A 15,585-nucleotide genomic window follows, 5' to 3' on the forward strand; every position below is an offset into this window, starting at 1 on the left:
CCCACCCCTTATGTCATGATCCACAGATGCTCTGTGACTGAGGTCCTTCTTTCCTTTTATATCTCAATTTACACTTTCCTTTCTCTCACTCATTATTGTCCAGGCTCCCTCCTCACTTCTGTGACCATCAGACTCCTTCAGGCCTCTGCTGACCACACATTGTAAAGAGCCTGTCTCCTCCCTGCAGTCATGCTGACTCCAGATTCTTTCTTGTCATGGCACACATCAGTTATAGCTTCCAGACAGTACCCTGGGAAACTGAAAGTGCGACTGGAGGGAAAGACAGGAATTTACATTTTTACACTATAATTATAAGAAAAGTAAAATGTAAAGTGTTAGGGGATATATTAAATATTGGACTTGTATTGACTTTCCAAATAACATTAATATTTCTGTAAAAGGGGATGATGTATCCATGGACATAACTTTTATATGTTAGGTTAGATTTTGCTTGACTTGGGTAATTAATTACTGTGGTGAATTTCTATTTACATGTAGAGATGATAAAACTTAGAACCATTTTTTTAGTAAACATTTAGTAATTTACAAGCATTGGCATTTCTAAAGAATCCAGGTTCTTCCCTCTTTTCATTTATATGTGATGTTGAAATACAGTAATGCAAATGGTTTCATTGAGTTTCATTCAAATGTTATTTTAAGTACTTTGAAATAATGAAGAACTCTAATTTATTGTGTGGTGGACCAGTAAATGTTTCTAGGATAAAAAGTATGTATATACATACACACATAAACTTACAAATTTTACTGATATGAAGGATGGGTACCATATAGTTTACAAACAATTAAATACATGACACACTGTTGTCAATTCTGTGTAGCCCATTCTTTCTCACAGACTGTTTTCATTGATTGTTACTGAACTTTTGTATCTATAGTCAGCTTATGAGTCTAGTTCTGACTTGAAGATCAGTTGATATTTTTGTTTATGTTAATGAGTTGTGATGTCTTTGCTGAATCAGGTAATAGTTTTCAAATACTGGAAGAATATTTCCTCAGTTGTGCTATTTCTAATGTAATGGCTATAGGCATGACATATTATTAAGTTTAATCTGCAGTATTAACATTTTCTCTACCATTTTCTTAAATCTAAACCCAGGGGTTAGCAAACTATTTTTGTAAAGGGGTTAGATAGTAAATATTTTTGGCTATACATTGTTCACACTCTGCCTTTATTTTATAGCACAGAAGCATACGTAGACCATATGAAAATGAATGGATATGGTTGTGTTCCAATAAAACTTTATTTACATGGTTAATTTTATATGATGTGAATTTTACCTCAATAAAAATATATATAAAGTGAGAGGGGCTTTATTTACAAAAACAGGCATTGGGATGTGTAGAGCCCACCAATCTGACAATAAATCAAGCCCTGATTTGTAGTGTTAGTCAATTTCTATGATTTAAATACTTAACCAAGGCTTAGTGGCTTAATTTCAAGCCACTAAAATGATACCTAGAAAAGATTTCTGAAAGTTTAACCTTGGACTCTCATAGGCTAGTGTGAGCTAGCTCCACCACACTCCTCGGTGAAGTCTCTACCCCTGGCCAGCTTGGACCCTGGTGTAGGGTGCAGCAGCCCCAGGAGTTCAGAAGTATTGGTGTGTGTACAGATGGAGATCTGGGCTGCAGGCCATAGACTCTTTGTCCAAGATGGCATCAGTGCCTTTGCAGTTGGCTGCTGAAAGGTTCTCTTAGTTTGAGTGTTTTGGGGGCCATGCTCAGCGCCCCTTGAAGGTACTCGATGAGCCAGCTGCCATGAAGGTGGGGCAGGGCCACTGTGCTCCATATCCTTTGCTGCCCATTCTCTCTGGCACTCTGGGGCTGAGGTGACCACCTCCCCTGGGCCAGTGGTTGGGAGGAAGCCTCTCTCTACCAGAATGTTTATTTTCTTTAAAGCTTTCAGGACAGTCACCTATTCTGTTCACTTGTCTTCCTGACTTCCTCCTCAGCACGTGTGCAATATATTTTTATTTTCCCGGTAAATAAATGGCTGCTAAATGAACTCTTATGTCTATTCTCTTACTGGCTACAGTGGTTGCAGTGTGCAGTCTGGATGACTTTAGGCTCCCATGTCCAAGGTTTTCCTGATGTTAGAGACAAGTGTCCCCTCTCAGTGTGTGTGTGTGCATGCACACATGTATGTGTGTGCATGCAGCTCCATCTTCTGACTGTACTTTCTTTCCAGATCGAGGAGTCATTGTTGCTAACCTCACCACTGGGCCATAAAAGTTGCTCTAGATCTCAGCATGGCTAATGCCATATTTGTTTCTACCCCCTACTCCCCCAAAAGGAAGGAATGAAGTCCATACCTATCGCATCTTGAGGCTGCTTTGTACTGACTATGCAGGCCTCATTTACAGGCCAGACAGTCTTCCGAGAGTTCAGAGTCTCAGTGGCCTCTCTCCTGCCGACCACAGTGTCCAGAATTGCTGATTTACTAAGAATCACACTGCTAGTTATTGAGATGGAAGGACTGTCTAAGCATGCAGACTTGTTTCATTTAGATGAAGGCATTTGTACTTTTAGGGACTCAGACCAAAAGCCATCACATTATGGTCTTACAGGGAGTAGGGAGACAGCAGCCCTACAGAAGCCGACATTGCATCCTCCTGACATGCCAGGTGGGTGAAGCCAGGTGATCTGATAAGGGCAAGTGGAGCCCCATTTTCCTTGAACTGCCTGGTAGGCTAGTGAACTGACACTCATTCGTTTGCAGGAGGCAGAAGTAAGGAAGTCTGTGAGTGAGTTAGGTGAGGAAGGAAGGAGGAAAGCTGGCCTGACTAAATGACAGATTTGCTGAGGGTCAGGAAGGGATAAGGAGACAGATGCGAAAAGGATCTTTGTTACTAAGGACTTCATTGCAGCCTTCCTTTCCTAGGGACTGCTATTTACAGGATGAGCCCATGGCGCCTTCCATTCCAGCACTGTGGTATCTGGTGCTGGTGCCCACTCTCAGGGCATCTTCCACCTTCCCTGTCCTCCCCTCTGCCTTTAACATGCTTGTGTGTCCTACCCACCATTCATCTGAGCCTCTCATCTTCAGCCGTGCCAACCAGCACTAGCCTGGAGACCCTACTCCTGGCAGGGTGCCCTTGTGCCAGTCTTTTCTGCTACTGCTCTCCATGTGTGGGGGATATATGAGGACAGCAGCTGCTGTGGGTTGCAGGTGGATGTGGCAAAGGCCAGTGGAGTTTTCTGCCCGTCCCCTCCATGGAGGTGTTGTATCCATGTTACATCTGTCAGTGATATATCCATTTCTCTCTCTCTCTCTCTCTCTTTTTTGTTAATCCTCACTCGAGAATATTTTTCCATTGATTTTTAGAGTGGAAAGGAGGAAAGGAGGGAGGGAGGGGGAGAGAGAGAATATCAGTTACCTCCTTCAAGGTTGAGAATTGAACCTACAACCCTTTGGTTCACTGGCTTTAGCTCCAACTGCTAAGCCAAACCAACCAGGCTCCATTTCTCTTTTTAATTCATCTGGGCATCCTGACCTTCATTCTGAGGACCTCAAGACCTCATCGAAATCCTGCCCACACTGGTGTCTCAAACTGTGTGTAAGTTGTGTCACCTTGGGCAGAATCTAATTTCTGAGTCTTGGCTTCTGAATCTGTAAAATGTGCCTTACCCCACCACAGTTCTAGGACTCTGGGACAGTGTCCTTACAGTGGTGGTACAGCATGTGGGAGGCGGTAATTCCAGGTGTGTCAGGAGGTGTAGCTGTGATTCTTTTCCTGTCCTCGTAGCGAGAGCAGCTGTATATCTTATCATACAGACTAGGACACTAGAGTCAACAAAACTATTATAAATTACACTGACAAAACAGGTGATCTGGCAAACCAGGCCTAGGGTCATCTTCCACACCCCAGTGTCCCTCTGTGCAGTCCAGAACTGACTCCAGTGGCTCACAGTCTCCCATCTCTCCCAGACCTTCAGCTCACCCAAGCCTGCACATCCAGGTGTGGCCCTAACTCTCGGGCTTTCTTTTGCCCTATTCTCTGCCTAAAATGTTGCATTTTCCTCCTTTCCATTCTCACTGATTTATCAGTACACAAGCAATAAATACATCTTCCTTTAAACTTTAAATGTTTGACTTGCAGCTAAGGTCCCTTCAACCTCAGTCAGTGATGGCAGTTTCTTCTGTCCCTCTAGAGAGAACCACTGTCCTAGGTCTGGAGTACATCTCTTGTGCATGTAGAGATACATCCCAGAACACCATGTGTGATTTTTACATAAATTCTGCCACGTGTGTCTTTTTTTCTTTTAAGACTAATTTTTTTTTATTCCTCACCCAAGGACATGCTTTTATTAATTTTAAAGAGAAAGGAAGGGAGAGAGAAAAACATCGATCAGTTGCCCCCTGTCCATGGGGGATTGAACCCACAATCTAGGTATGTGCCCTGACTGGGAATCAAACCAGTGACCTTTTGGTGAATGGGGCAATACTCTAACCAACTGAGCCACACTGGCCAGGGCTGGCACATATTTTGCCATATTCAGCATTCTCTGTCCTTATTATATTCGAGTCTAACTCAGTCTGTTAACTGCAGCATAATATTCCATGATAGGAACCATTTTATTATCATGGAGCCAGTTTCCAGAATTTTGCTAATAAAATGATGCTTTTTGAATAGTGTGCTGAGTCTCTGCTTGAGTAGGTCCGTCAGTGAAAGTGTGGAGTGGTGGTTTGTACAGCAGCATATATGGAGGGGCACTTCGTGGTGTCCCCTGCTCTTCCACTGCTGAGAGCTGGTGCATAAAGGCTCGGGGACAAGGAAAGGCAGCATTATGCTCTGCCCTAGGGGTTCTGCCAGGATGGTGCATAAAGGCTGGGGGACAAGGAAAGGCAGCATTATGCTCTGACCTAGGGGTTCTGCCAGGACTACCTGGAGCCTCACCTGGCCAGAGAACTTCCTTGAAGCTTTAGCACCCCCTCCCTACCAATGCCCACTCTCTCTTTTTTTAAAAAATCCTCATCTTAGGATATTTTTCTGTTTATCTTCAGATATAGTGGGAGGGAGAGAAAGGGAGAGAAAGAGAAGCATCAACGTGAGAGAGACACATTGACTGGCTGCCTCCTGCATGACCTGACTGGGGCTGGGGATGAGCCACAACTGAGGTATGTACTCTTTACCAGAATCGAACCTGTGACCCATTGTTCCGTGGACCGACACTCTAACCGCTGAGCCAAACCAGCCAGGGCCCCATTCTCTTTCTCAAAAGCTGATGTTAGGTGTGTGAGGGAAATTGCAGGTGGAGCTGGCCTTGGCTCCAGGAGGCCTTCTGGGCTGAGCATGAGGGCAAAGCTTTGAGAATCCAGAGGATGTATTTACCAGATATGTAGAGGCAGCCAGTGTTAGGCCCTTGCTACTTACGGTGGGGAAACTTAAAGTCCATTGCCCTGTATCTTCTGTAACTCCCATCAGATGTCATCTTAGCATTCAAAACAGCCCTGGAGCCCTCAGGATCACATCTACTTTAGCAGGAGCCCTGAGAGGTGATGGATGCAATGATTCCCATTGACAGATTGGGACACCCATCTGGCCATCTCTTGACTATGTGCTGGGCCGATTCACACACAGTCCCACAGGGGAGCGATTGCTGTCCTATCTTAGAATCACAGAAGGGACCCAGGATGGTAACTTGCTCGTGACCTTACAATTGGACGTTCTAGATTCCAAGTCCAGACCCTCACTCCTTTGGCTGTCCCATCCATTTGCACCTGTGCCTGCAGCCAGTGTTGGGTGGGCACGAACACGATGACAGGGTATAGTAACTTTGAGTAGAAAAGGAGCAGAAAAATGCTGGTGGATGAAGTGGATGGAGAAGCAAAAGGTGGGCACCTGAGGGCTTCTTTGAGGGAGGAAAGTCCAGGCAGAAGGACCTCCTAGGAGCACAGGCACGCAGAGGTTTCTTCCCCTAGGGCCCCAGGGCTATTTTGAACTGAGCTGAGAAAGGTTGCTGGTGTAGCAAGGGGTGGGCTGGGCATGGAGATGTGGCATTTAAGTGTGACTGCTGCTGCTCCATTCTTGGTGGAGAAGGGAAGCTGAGTATGCCAATCTTGGGAGACCCGTTCAGTCATGGTTGAGTGGAGGGGACAGTTGGCGATGGCATCTGGTCCCAAAAGATGTGCTGGGTATGAGGGAGACCAGATACCTCTGCCCACCTCTCTACCTCTGAGTGCTCAGGGTCACTCTGAGAAGGAGCAAGGTGTCCCTTTCAGTCATATTTCAGTATCTCTGAGTCAGGCTGTGTCTTCCAGTTGGCACATTTGTCTTTTTTTTTTTTAATATGTTTTTATTGATATTAGAGAGGAAGAAGAAGGAAGAGGGAGAGAAAGATAGAAACATCAATGAGAGAGAAACGTCAGTTGATTGCCTTCTGCGTGCTTCCCACTGAGGATCAAGCCCACAACCCGGGCATATGCCCTGACCTGGAATCGAACCAGTGACCTCTTGGTGCATAGGGTGACACTCAGTCCACTGAGCCACACCACCTTGGCCACATCTGTCTTTCTTGCTGATATACTGGTGCATCTCAGGGTGGGTGAAACGTGGGAAGAAGTTGCTCAGAACCTTGCTAAATGAACCATCTAGAAAGCACACATCAGTAAGATAGCGCCACAGCGGCTCCCTGGCATCCAGTTACAAGCTCTCCCCTCCTGCCCCGTTTCCTCTCCTCAGGCAGGCCTCACCTTTCCCTGGCTTCAGTGACCACCCTATCCTCCTCCTTGTCATTGGCTTCTGCAGCCCCAAGTGGTGGACTCCACATTCTGAGCCCCTTGGTTCTCCATGCCTCATTGTCCCCTTTCATCTCACTCCCATCCCATCCTGTCCCTCACCATCTTGCTCGCTGGAGTTGGCCAGCACCTGCAGATTTGTCTCTTTGCCTCAGCAGTGAGTTCTCCACCAAACAACTGGAGCCAGCTATTTAAAACTGCAATCTGACCATGTCACTCCCTGCTCTGAGTATGGCCTGGGATCCATTACATGGCCTGCTCATGGTCCCCTCCAACTCGTCTGGTGTTCTCGGCACTTGCTGTGTTGCTGTGTGCCCCTGGCCCTTGGCTCCTGCTGTGCCCACCTGCCTGGCTTGTCCTCACCTTCCTGGTCTGGCTTGCAGACTGTGATCTCTTCCGGCCTCCTCAGAGATGCCTTTCGTTTCCCTCCTCAGAGGCCCAGAACACTGAATACCTCATGGTCTGCCTGCCCAGCCAAGCCTGGAGTGCCTTCAAGGCTACGGCTGTGCCTTATCTGTATTTCTGTGTGAGGCAGCTGAGCTTACAGTGAAGAGCCAGTGCTTGGGAGCAAGGCTGCCTGGGCCCCAGACACACAGCTGTGTGATCTCTGGCAGATTAGGTGACTTCTCTGTGTCTTACCTTACTCCCTGTAAAAGGGGGCTGATAGAGCGTGGAGTGTCAGCGTGATAATTTATAGAGCTACATGTAACAATTTATTAACAAAAACAAAAAAAGAAATTTTAAATAAAGTGCCTGATTGGCTTTACTAAAGCTGTAAAAAAAAAAAAAAAACAACCATATTCTTTCTCTTATTTTTAATCCTCACCCTAGGACATTTTTGCATTTATCTTCAGATAGAGCAGGAAGAAGAGAGGGAGGAAGAGAGAGAGAGAGAGAAACATTGATGTGAGAGAGACACACGGACTGGCTGCTACCCACACGACCCCAACCGGGGCCAGGGTCAAACTGCAACCAAGGTACATGCCCTTAGCGGGAACTGAACCCAGGACTCTCCGGTCCACGGGTCGACTGTCTAACCACTGAGCAAACCCGGCTGGGGCTACTATTTCTTTGTAGTGCATCTTTCATCCAAGCTCTTACAGCAGGCAGGGCTGTAGGCTTATCAATGGGTGGGAAGTTGGTGTAGAGTGGGATGGTATCTGCTGTCCCTTCACTTAGCCTAGTGGGAGTCCAGGGTTATGCCAGGAGAGGGCAGAAGGAGAGCCAGTGCCCCTGTGGTAAGTGCTGGATAGTCTGTCTCCAGTCCTTGCAACACCTGTGGGCTGGATAACACTTTCCTCCTGGAGCACAGACGAGGCTTTTGGCTCAGAGAAGGGAAGTGACTCTCCCTGTCCACTATAGCCTAACTCCAGTGCCAGCAACACATAGAGGGGCTTTGGGCACAGATGCCTCCGCCAAGGGAGTCAGATGAGCTTGGGACACTACTTGGGGGTGATAGGGACCACAGCCCAACTCATCCCTTCACTGTAATTCCCCAAGGTACCCCAGATTCCTCACAGCAAGCTGAGCTCCCAAACCCATGTTGTTGGCACAGGGTGCCTCTGCTCACCCCTTCTTACTTTACAGCCTCCTTACCTCTCCCTGTTCTGTGTTTGTGCATGCCTGAAGTTCTAGAGCCCTATTCTGGGACACTCACCTGTCTCCATCACTGAGATGGGGCTTTGTGAGCCAGAGCTTGAGGGTTATCCCCTGGCCCCCACCCTACACAGAATCTGGTGTGGAGTGGGATGGTATCTTAGTAGGTGCTGAACATGGATGAATCCCTGCCTCCCCTCAGGAGACCCCAACCAAAGTCCTAGAGAAACAGGGACTGAGCGAGATGATCCTTTGATCACAAAGGAGCTTGGCAGAAGCAGAAATGCAGCAGTCTCTGGGGGCTCTTCTCTGCCCTCCACCTTAATATGGGGTTTTAGGGTCAGAAAAATAGCATTTAGGGAAGCATGGCTCTGTTCTTCCCCCCAGCTGCAGACTGCACATCTGCTTCCTGCAGGCCTGGAGACAACTTGCATCTATGTACAATCATTTTGTGAGATGAGCGTGGCATCTGTTTGGAGGGGCAGAGAGAGATTCAAGTTCATCTGTGAGTTGAAGAGGCTTCATCACATGAAGGCTGTATGCTGGGGTCTCAGTGTTGTCTGCCATGCAAAAGGACTTTTACTGGCTTGGAGGGGACCCCATTTTATGTTAATAGCTATACATTTATTTTAATGGCAGTAGAAAAAATATAACCTGCTCATCAAAGCCCCAGCACTATTGCTTATGACAAAAATAAAGTAGAAAAATGTAAAGGGATAACTTTCAGGTGGCATTTGGAGCCCTGGCCCAACTAGTGACCTGTCTTTAAGGCTTATTCCGACCTCAGGATCCTGGGGATATGACTCCTTCGTGGAGGTTGAGGGGAAATCAGATAGTTTGAGAGGGACTCATGATTTGATATCAGTTGTTTTCTCAGTCAGTGTGTTGTATTTATTTATTTATTTATTTATTTATTTATTTATTTATTACTTTTGTTTTACTTATTGTAGCTGTTAGAATTATTTTCAGTAACATTATCCTGGCTTTCAGCTACCAGTAAACTTATATTTGATTCGTTCGTCACCTTGGCACATTTTCTCCCTTCCAGTTCTAAAACTTATAAAGGATGATCAAGGCTCAGCAGGCCTGATGCGCTATTGTCAGAAGTGAGGTTGTCTTTGTTAGTGTTGCATATACCCCAGGGGCTGTGGACCTGTGGGGTGGCAGGGCAGCAGGGTGCCAAGCGAGGTGTCCAGCTCTGGAGCAGTCCTGGAGACTGGGATTGTGGGCCAGTGCCATGCAACCTGAACAGTTCAACAGCCGTTGGAGGGTATGCAGGGGATAATTGTTGATGTGACTTCTTGAAGGTAACAAGCTTTGTGGATTTTATTTGTTCTATTTAGGAGAGAGAGAAAAGGGGTTCTGGACATTTGGGTAGGGATGCTTCCTGCAGGTGCTGCTGTGTTAACTAGGATGATAAGGCATATGCGGGAGGCAGGCTAGGCTATCACCATAGTGTCCTCAGAACCCGTGTAGGACCTGGGCTAAAGGAATAGTCCATTATAGTTCATGTTTGGACAGGGCTGGGGCTGGGACAGAACTGGGCCTTGAGAGCACCAAGGGGGCAGCCTGAAAACAGCCTTAGAGAATGGCAGTGCTATGATGCTGAGAGAATGCAGAACGAACAATGACTGAGAGGCAACAAGTAGTCCACACAGTCTGGGACACCTCTTTGTGCCAATGAGGACGTGGGACAGGAGAGGGCAAACTCATGGATGGCATTAAGTGTGCTTTCCCTAAGGTTTTCTAGTGTCAGTTTTTGAAAATGAGTTTGTCCCAGTGCTTGCCCGTGTGTGATTGTCTCAGTTGGCTATTTCAATTTCTTTTTGTTTTTTTCTTTACTGATTATAGAGAGAGAGGAAGAAATAGGGAGAGAAAGATAAAAACATGGATGAGGGAGAACATCAATTGGCCGCCTCCTGCATGCCCTCCACTGGGGACTGGGCCCACAACGTGGGCATTTGTCCTGACCAGGAATTGAACCGGTGTCCTCTTGGTGCATGGGTATGATGCTCAATCCACTCAGCCACACCAGCTGGCTCAATTTCTAATCTTAAGTACTATGGACATTAAATTACAGTGGGAAATTGGTTTCTTACCACCAAGAGGCACTGGCAAAATAGACTTTGAAAATGAAAATGTTGAAGATTTGTTATTCTGGAATGCAGTGTATAATGTGGCAGCACCAAAGCCCTTAGATTTGGAGTCAGACAGGTATGCATTCACCTGGTCTGACCTTGGACAAGTTCTACTTCTCTGAGCTTCTGTGAGCAATGTGGCCTCAGTGCCAGTCCTGGAGGGTCACTGCACTGGGTCCTTCTCCTTTCCCTCACGTTTGGAGACACCCTGGCATACCTGTGCCAAGTCAGAGAATAGATAATGACAGGATAACGGCTCTCCTCCTATGGGCACTTTTACCAGACAGGTAGGCCCACCTCTTAGGGACCCTTTGCCTTCTTTCTCCCCTTGGTAACAGGATCATTGCCCTATGCAAGTCAGGAATTAAAAACAGTTGAGGTAGTACCAGTTGCCATTAAAATGTTTGAATCCTTGAAACAAAGTTGAACACCTGAGAGTTTGTCCCTGAGTAAAAAACAAGGAGGGAGTTGTATGTTTGAAGATGTTCATTGCAGCACTGGTTGTGGTAGGAGAGCTCAGAAGAAAGTGGACTGTCCAACAGTTGGAGAAGGTCAAGGAAATTATGATGCATTGATGGAACATTTAGCTGTTAAACATGATCATTATGAAGATTATGTAGGAAGAGGAAAGAGGAGAAGTGTTCAGTTAAAAAGTAAACAGTGTGTATTGATGTAGTAGTTTCAACTACATAATTTTCTCAGACTCTGGATAAGGGAGGGAAAGTCACCCAGAGAAACATTGTCATGGCTCAGGCTGGTGGGGGTGCGAAGGTTTCAGGGGGAGACAGTGCCTCAGAGCTTGACCTTTGGGTCAGACCTGAGCAGTGATGTTCCAATTGGCATGCTTCCTGGGGCTGTTGGAGTTCAGGAGGACACACTTGTAACAACAGTAGTGGCTCAGTAGATACTCTCGGAGGAGAAGAGGATCAAGGTCGGGGTGGGACAGGACTCTACATGGTCGTGGAGGGGAGCTCATCAAGCCTTGGGTCATCCTTGGTGTGCCCACCAAGCACCATGTTAGGTCAGATGTGGTCACACTGCATAATAAGTTAGGGCGCCAGCCCTGGCCAGTGTGGCTCAGTTGGTTGGGCATTGTCCCATGCACCAAAAGGTTGCTGGTCTAATTCCCTATCAGGTCACATGCCCAGGTTATGGGTTTGATCCCTGGTGAGGGGGCATGCAGGAGGCAGCCAATCCATGTTACTCACATTGATATTTTTCTTTCTCCCTCTCCCTTCCTTGCTGTCTAAAAAAAAGGAGAAGCATCTATAACAAAAATAAATTAATTTAAAAAATACAGTTAACAACAAAAAAGTTAGAGAGCGATATGTAGGCATGAACAGAGGTGGGCCTCAGCCCACCATATCAGGAGTTTGAAGACACACCTAACAGGGTTAGTGTGGGTTAGTTTATTTGAAGGTGCAGTGCTTACATGAGGTGAGAGAAAAGGGGATACAAGCTCGGGCTTGCCTGGTCCAAGGTGCTGCTGCTGCTCCCGGGGCAGGAGTCTTATAGGAGCAGAGGGTCAGGGGAGTTGGCCATTGGCCATTGGTCTGAGACACCCAAAGTGCCTTTGAGATGTGGAAGAAGAGCTACCGGGTGAGCGTTGGGGTCCAGAGGTCATCTCTGGGCCTGTGTTGTAGATTTGACACTCCCTGAAGTGGGACTCCCTGGCAATAGTGAGGAAGTGGAGGGAGAGAAGGAAAGGATCTGGAGTTGGGGCTGCAGGAGGAAGGAGCAGCCCTGGGTCCAAGGAGCTGCTCTGAGAGATGGGGTTGAGGTGCCCTGACCAAGCTGTTTTGGTGGGATGACAGGTAGATTTGCAGCCTTCATAACCTCTTTTTTCACGTTGATGTAGGCTGTAGTAACAAACATGTTTGCATTCTCCCCTCGTCACACTGCTGCATTTCTCTTGTGTTTGGCATTATCTATGTGGTGAGGGTGAGAAGGGAAAAATAACAATTCAAGAAAAAAACATTAAAAAAATAGGTTTAAAATACTGAGGAAGTAATGAAATACAGTGAAAAGCGCTATCTTCTCTGTTCGCAGTTCTCAGTGTTTTTGTCGGCATGCATTTCAAATAAGGAGAAGCTGCTGTTGTGCATCTGGACCTTGAGTCTCCTCTGACATTTAGCCATGGGGCAGGCTCAAGTGTATTTTGCTGCCCCTCCACCTCCTGTGTGATGCAGGTGATTCAGGGTGAGGTAGAAAATGCTGCCATTAGGCAGTCAGGCTCCCCTCCCCCAGGCCCTCAGCAGGTGGTTGAGTTGGTTGTTGGTGGCAAATAGCCTCAAGCTGTGGTGACCCTCCACTATGCCTTCACCCTCTATTAGCAACCTGCCATTCATCTGCCATGCCCAGCAGTGCCACCTGTCACCTTGCAGATAATCCTGTCTCTGAGTTACCACGTGGATTGTGAGGTTTGCTTTCCACATTGCTTTTCTGTCTGGTTTTGCAAAAACCTCCCGTGGCTACTCCCCTTCTCCCTCCTTATGTAACCCTCTGGAATAATTTCAGGGTTGCCAAGAAGGTAAGTTGGAGAAAATATTTGTGGTAACTTCCAAGACTACTGTGTTGAAAATGGAAGACCCAGCCATTGGCCCGTGCTGAGCAAACATGTTTGTTTGAATGAGTAGTAGAGCCTCTGCTAACCTGGCAACAGCCTTTGCCTGCCCTGACCACCCAAATGTGGCACCTTTTGCCTTGCCCCTTGTGGAGGTAAGTGAGGACCGTGGAGAATCACCCCCCCGTTCCCATGATTCTCAGGGGGTGAACAATGCAGGTAACAGCTGGAAATAGGTCAAGATATGTTTGCTCTCCAGATACCAAATTTGTGGCTGCAGATCCTGACTCGGAATAAATATGGTGGGACCTAGCACAGTAAGTGGGACCTCATTCATCTCTTAATCCATCTATTTCTTCATCTGTCCGTTCGTTCATTCTTTCTTTGATCAGTTGGCACTTAATCAAGTTCCTGCTCTTGCCAGACACTGTCGCAGGCACCAAGAAGGTTACAGTGAACAAGACCAAGGTCCCTGCTCTTGTGACACATAATTGCAGGTGGTGGGACAGACAACAGTGAGAAAGCTGAATAGAGTGTCAGAGGTGGTGAAGGCAAGGAAAGGCAGGGCTATTGTGATGGGAGCCCTGGGTAGATAGTAGTGTCTCATGCTGGTTTTAATTTGTATATCCCTGGGAGCCTAGGTTGTGGAACTGTTGTGAGGGGTGATGACAGGTTCCATGTGTTGAGCGGGTGAGGCTTTGTGCAAGTGTACTCTCGTTTATAAGAGATGCATATGGCACAATTTGCTAACATCTGCTGGGAGGGGCTACCTTGTGTGCAGGACTTAGAGCCCTGGAGCCTACATTTGTCAGGTGCCATGGTTCGATGGCACGTCCTCCACCAGCCTAGCCATTAACTGTTCATCTGGACCTGTCACACCACCATGTCTGGGTGAGGCCTTCTAGGTTGGCAAAGGATGGTCAGGGTCCCACAGCTGGAGCAGGTGGGAAGGGCTCTGCAGACCACCACTGACAGGGTAGCATGGTGACCTGTCTGGCCTGCAGACACGTTCAAGCTGGAGCACATCACACCCCTGGGTTTAGGGTTGTCGTTAGGATTGGATGAGATAAATCTGGGAGGTGCCCTGTGTTCTGGATAGCAGGGTGAAGGTGGTGCTGGTGGCATTATTGCTGGGGAGGATCTGAATTGGTTGCGCATAAGGTGCCAAGCAGAACCTACGGATTTGGGAAGAGTGGTTCTGTCCACTCTGTGTGAATCTCCTTGTATAGGCTTGTTAAAATACAGCTTCTGATCCAGGAGGTCTGGGCTGGAGCTAAGATTATGTGAGTCCAAGTGGCTCCCAGGGACACTGTTGTGGCTGAACCCTAGGCCACACTTGAGAGTAGTAAGAGTCTAGTTCAGCTGTCTGGGGGGAAAGTCGGGATTTCAGACAAATTCAGTCACAGGAGCTTAATTCCCATTGGAGAAAACCATGCAGAGCTCAGAGGGGAAAGAGACACTGAGGCAGTTTCCATGTGAGAAGGATGGATAAGTGTCACTCAGATTGTCATTTATTTGCCTAAGACTTTGTGCAGATATTTATGGGCACTGGATTTTCCTGTGTGAGCATAGGACGTTGGCAGGCTAAAAAGAGCTCCTTAAGTTCAGCTCTTGATAACTGGTGAGGCTTTTATTTTACAACCTGGGAGATACTGTTACCCAGCTCCAGCCATAGTGAGTCTCCTGCTGTTGGCTACACAAGTGTTTTGGGGGCATGCAGAATGTCCCAGGAGGAAAAGCTGATGTTTACTGTTATCTGCTGGAGCCCCGTCTGCTATGAGTAATGCCTTATACAAACTTTGCAGTTGTTTAATTCTTACTATGCCCTTGGGATGCCCAGGAATTACAGTCTTCTTCATTTTACTGAGGGGAGAAGAAACTTTTCTGCTCCACCTTTCACCCCCCCACGGGATGGCTAAGTCACAATGGGAGTCTGATACCTCAGCTCCAACAAAGAGCCTTCCTGCTTTTTGCCTACCACCTTCCTACTTTTTCTAGGACCTTGTTGTACCTATCATCTGCCTCCACAGTTGTTTTACATTGAGGTGTAATTGACATACAGTAAACTGTACTTTTTTTTAATCCTCACCTGAGGATATTTTTTTCCATTTATCCTCAGAGTGGGAGGGTTGGGAGAGAGAGAGAGAAACATCAATGTTGAGAGAGAGACATCTATTAGCTGCCTCCCGCACAACCCCAACCAGGGCCGAGGACTCAACCACAATCAAGGTACATACCATTGACCAGAATGGAACCCACCACTCTGTGGTCCGTGGGCTGACGCTATAACCACTGAGCAAAACTGGCCAGGGCAAACTGTACTTTTTAAAGTGTACAATTTGCTACATTTGACCTATAAATATAAGAAGTCATCTCCACAATCAAGATAATAAACATATATATAATTTCCAGAAGTTTCCTCTTGCCCCTTTGTAATTTTCTTTCCAGCCCAACCCTGTCCTCAGGCAACTGCTGATCTGCTTTCTGTCATTGTAGATTAGTCTAGAACTTTGTGAAATCATACAGTA

The 15,585-nt window shown here is 46.9% G+C and overlaps 1 protein-coding gene across 1 annotated transcript in view; it reads left to right on the top strand.

The window, feature by feature from the left end:
- Positions 1-15,585, top strand: part of MED26 (mediator complex subunit 26) — a 50,720-nt gene that overhangs the window by 18,991 nt on the left and 16,144 nt on the right. The window lies entirely within an intron of this gene.

This window comes from Molossus molossus, unplaced genomic scaffold, assembly GCF_014108415.1.
Source record: "Molossus molossus isolate mMolMol1 unplaced genomic scaffold, mMolMol1.p scaffold_m16_p_4, whole genome shotgun sequence".
Lineage (NCBI taxonomy): Eukaryota > Metazoa > Chordata > Mammalia > Chiroptera > Molossidae > Molossus > Molossus molossus.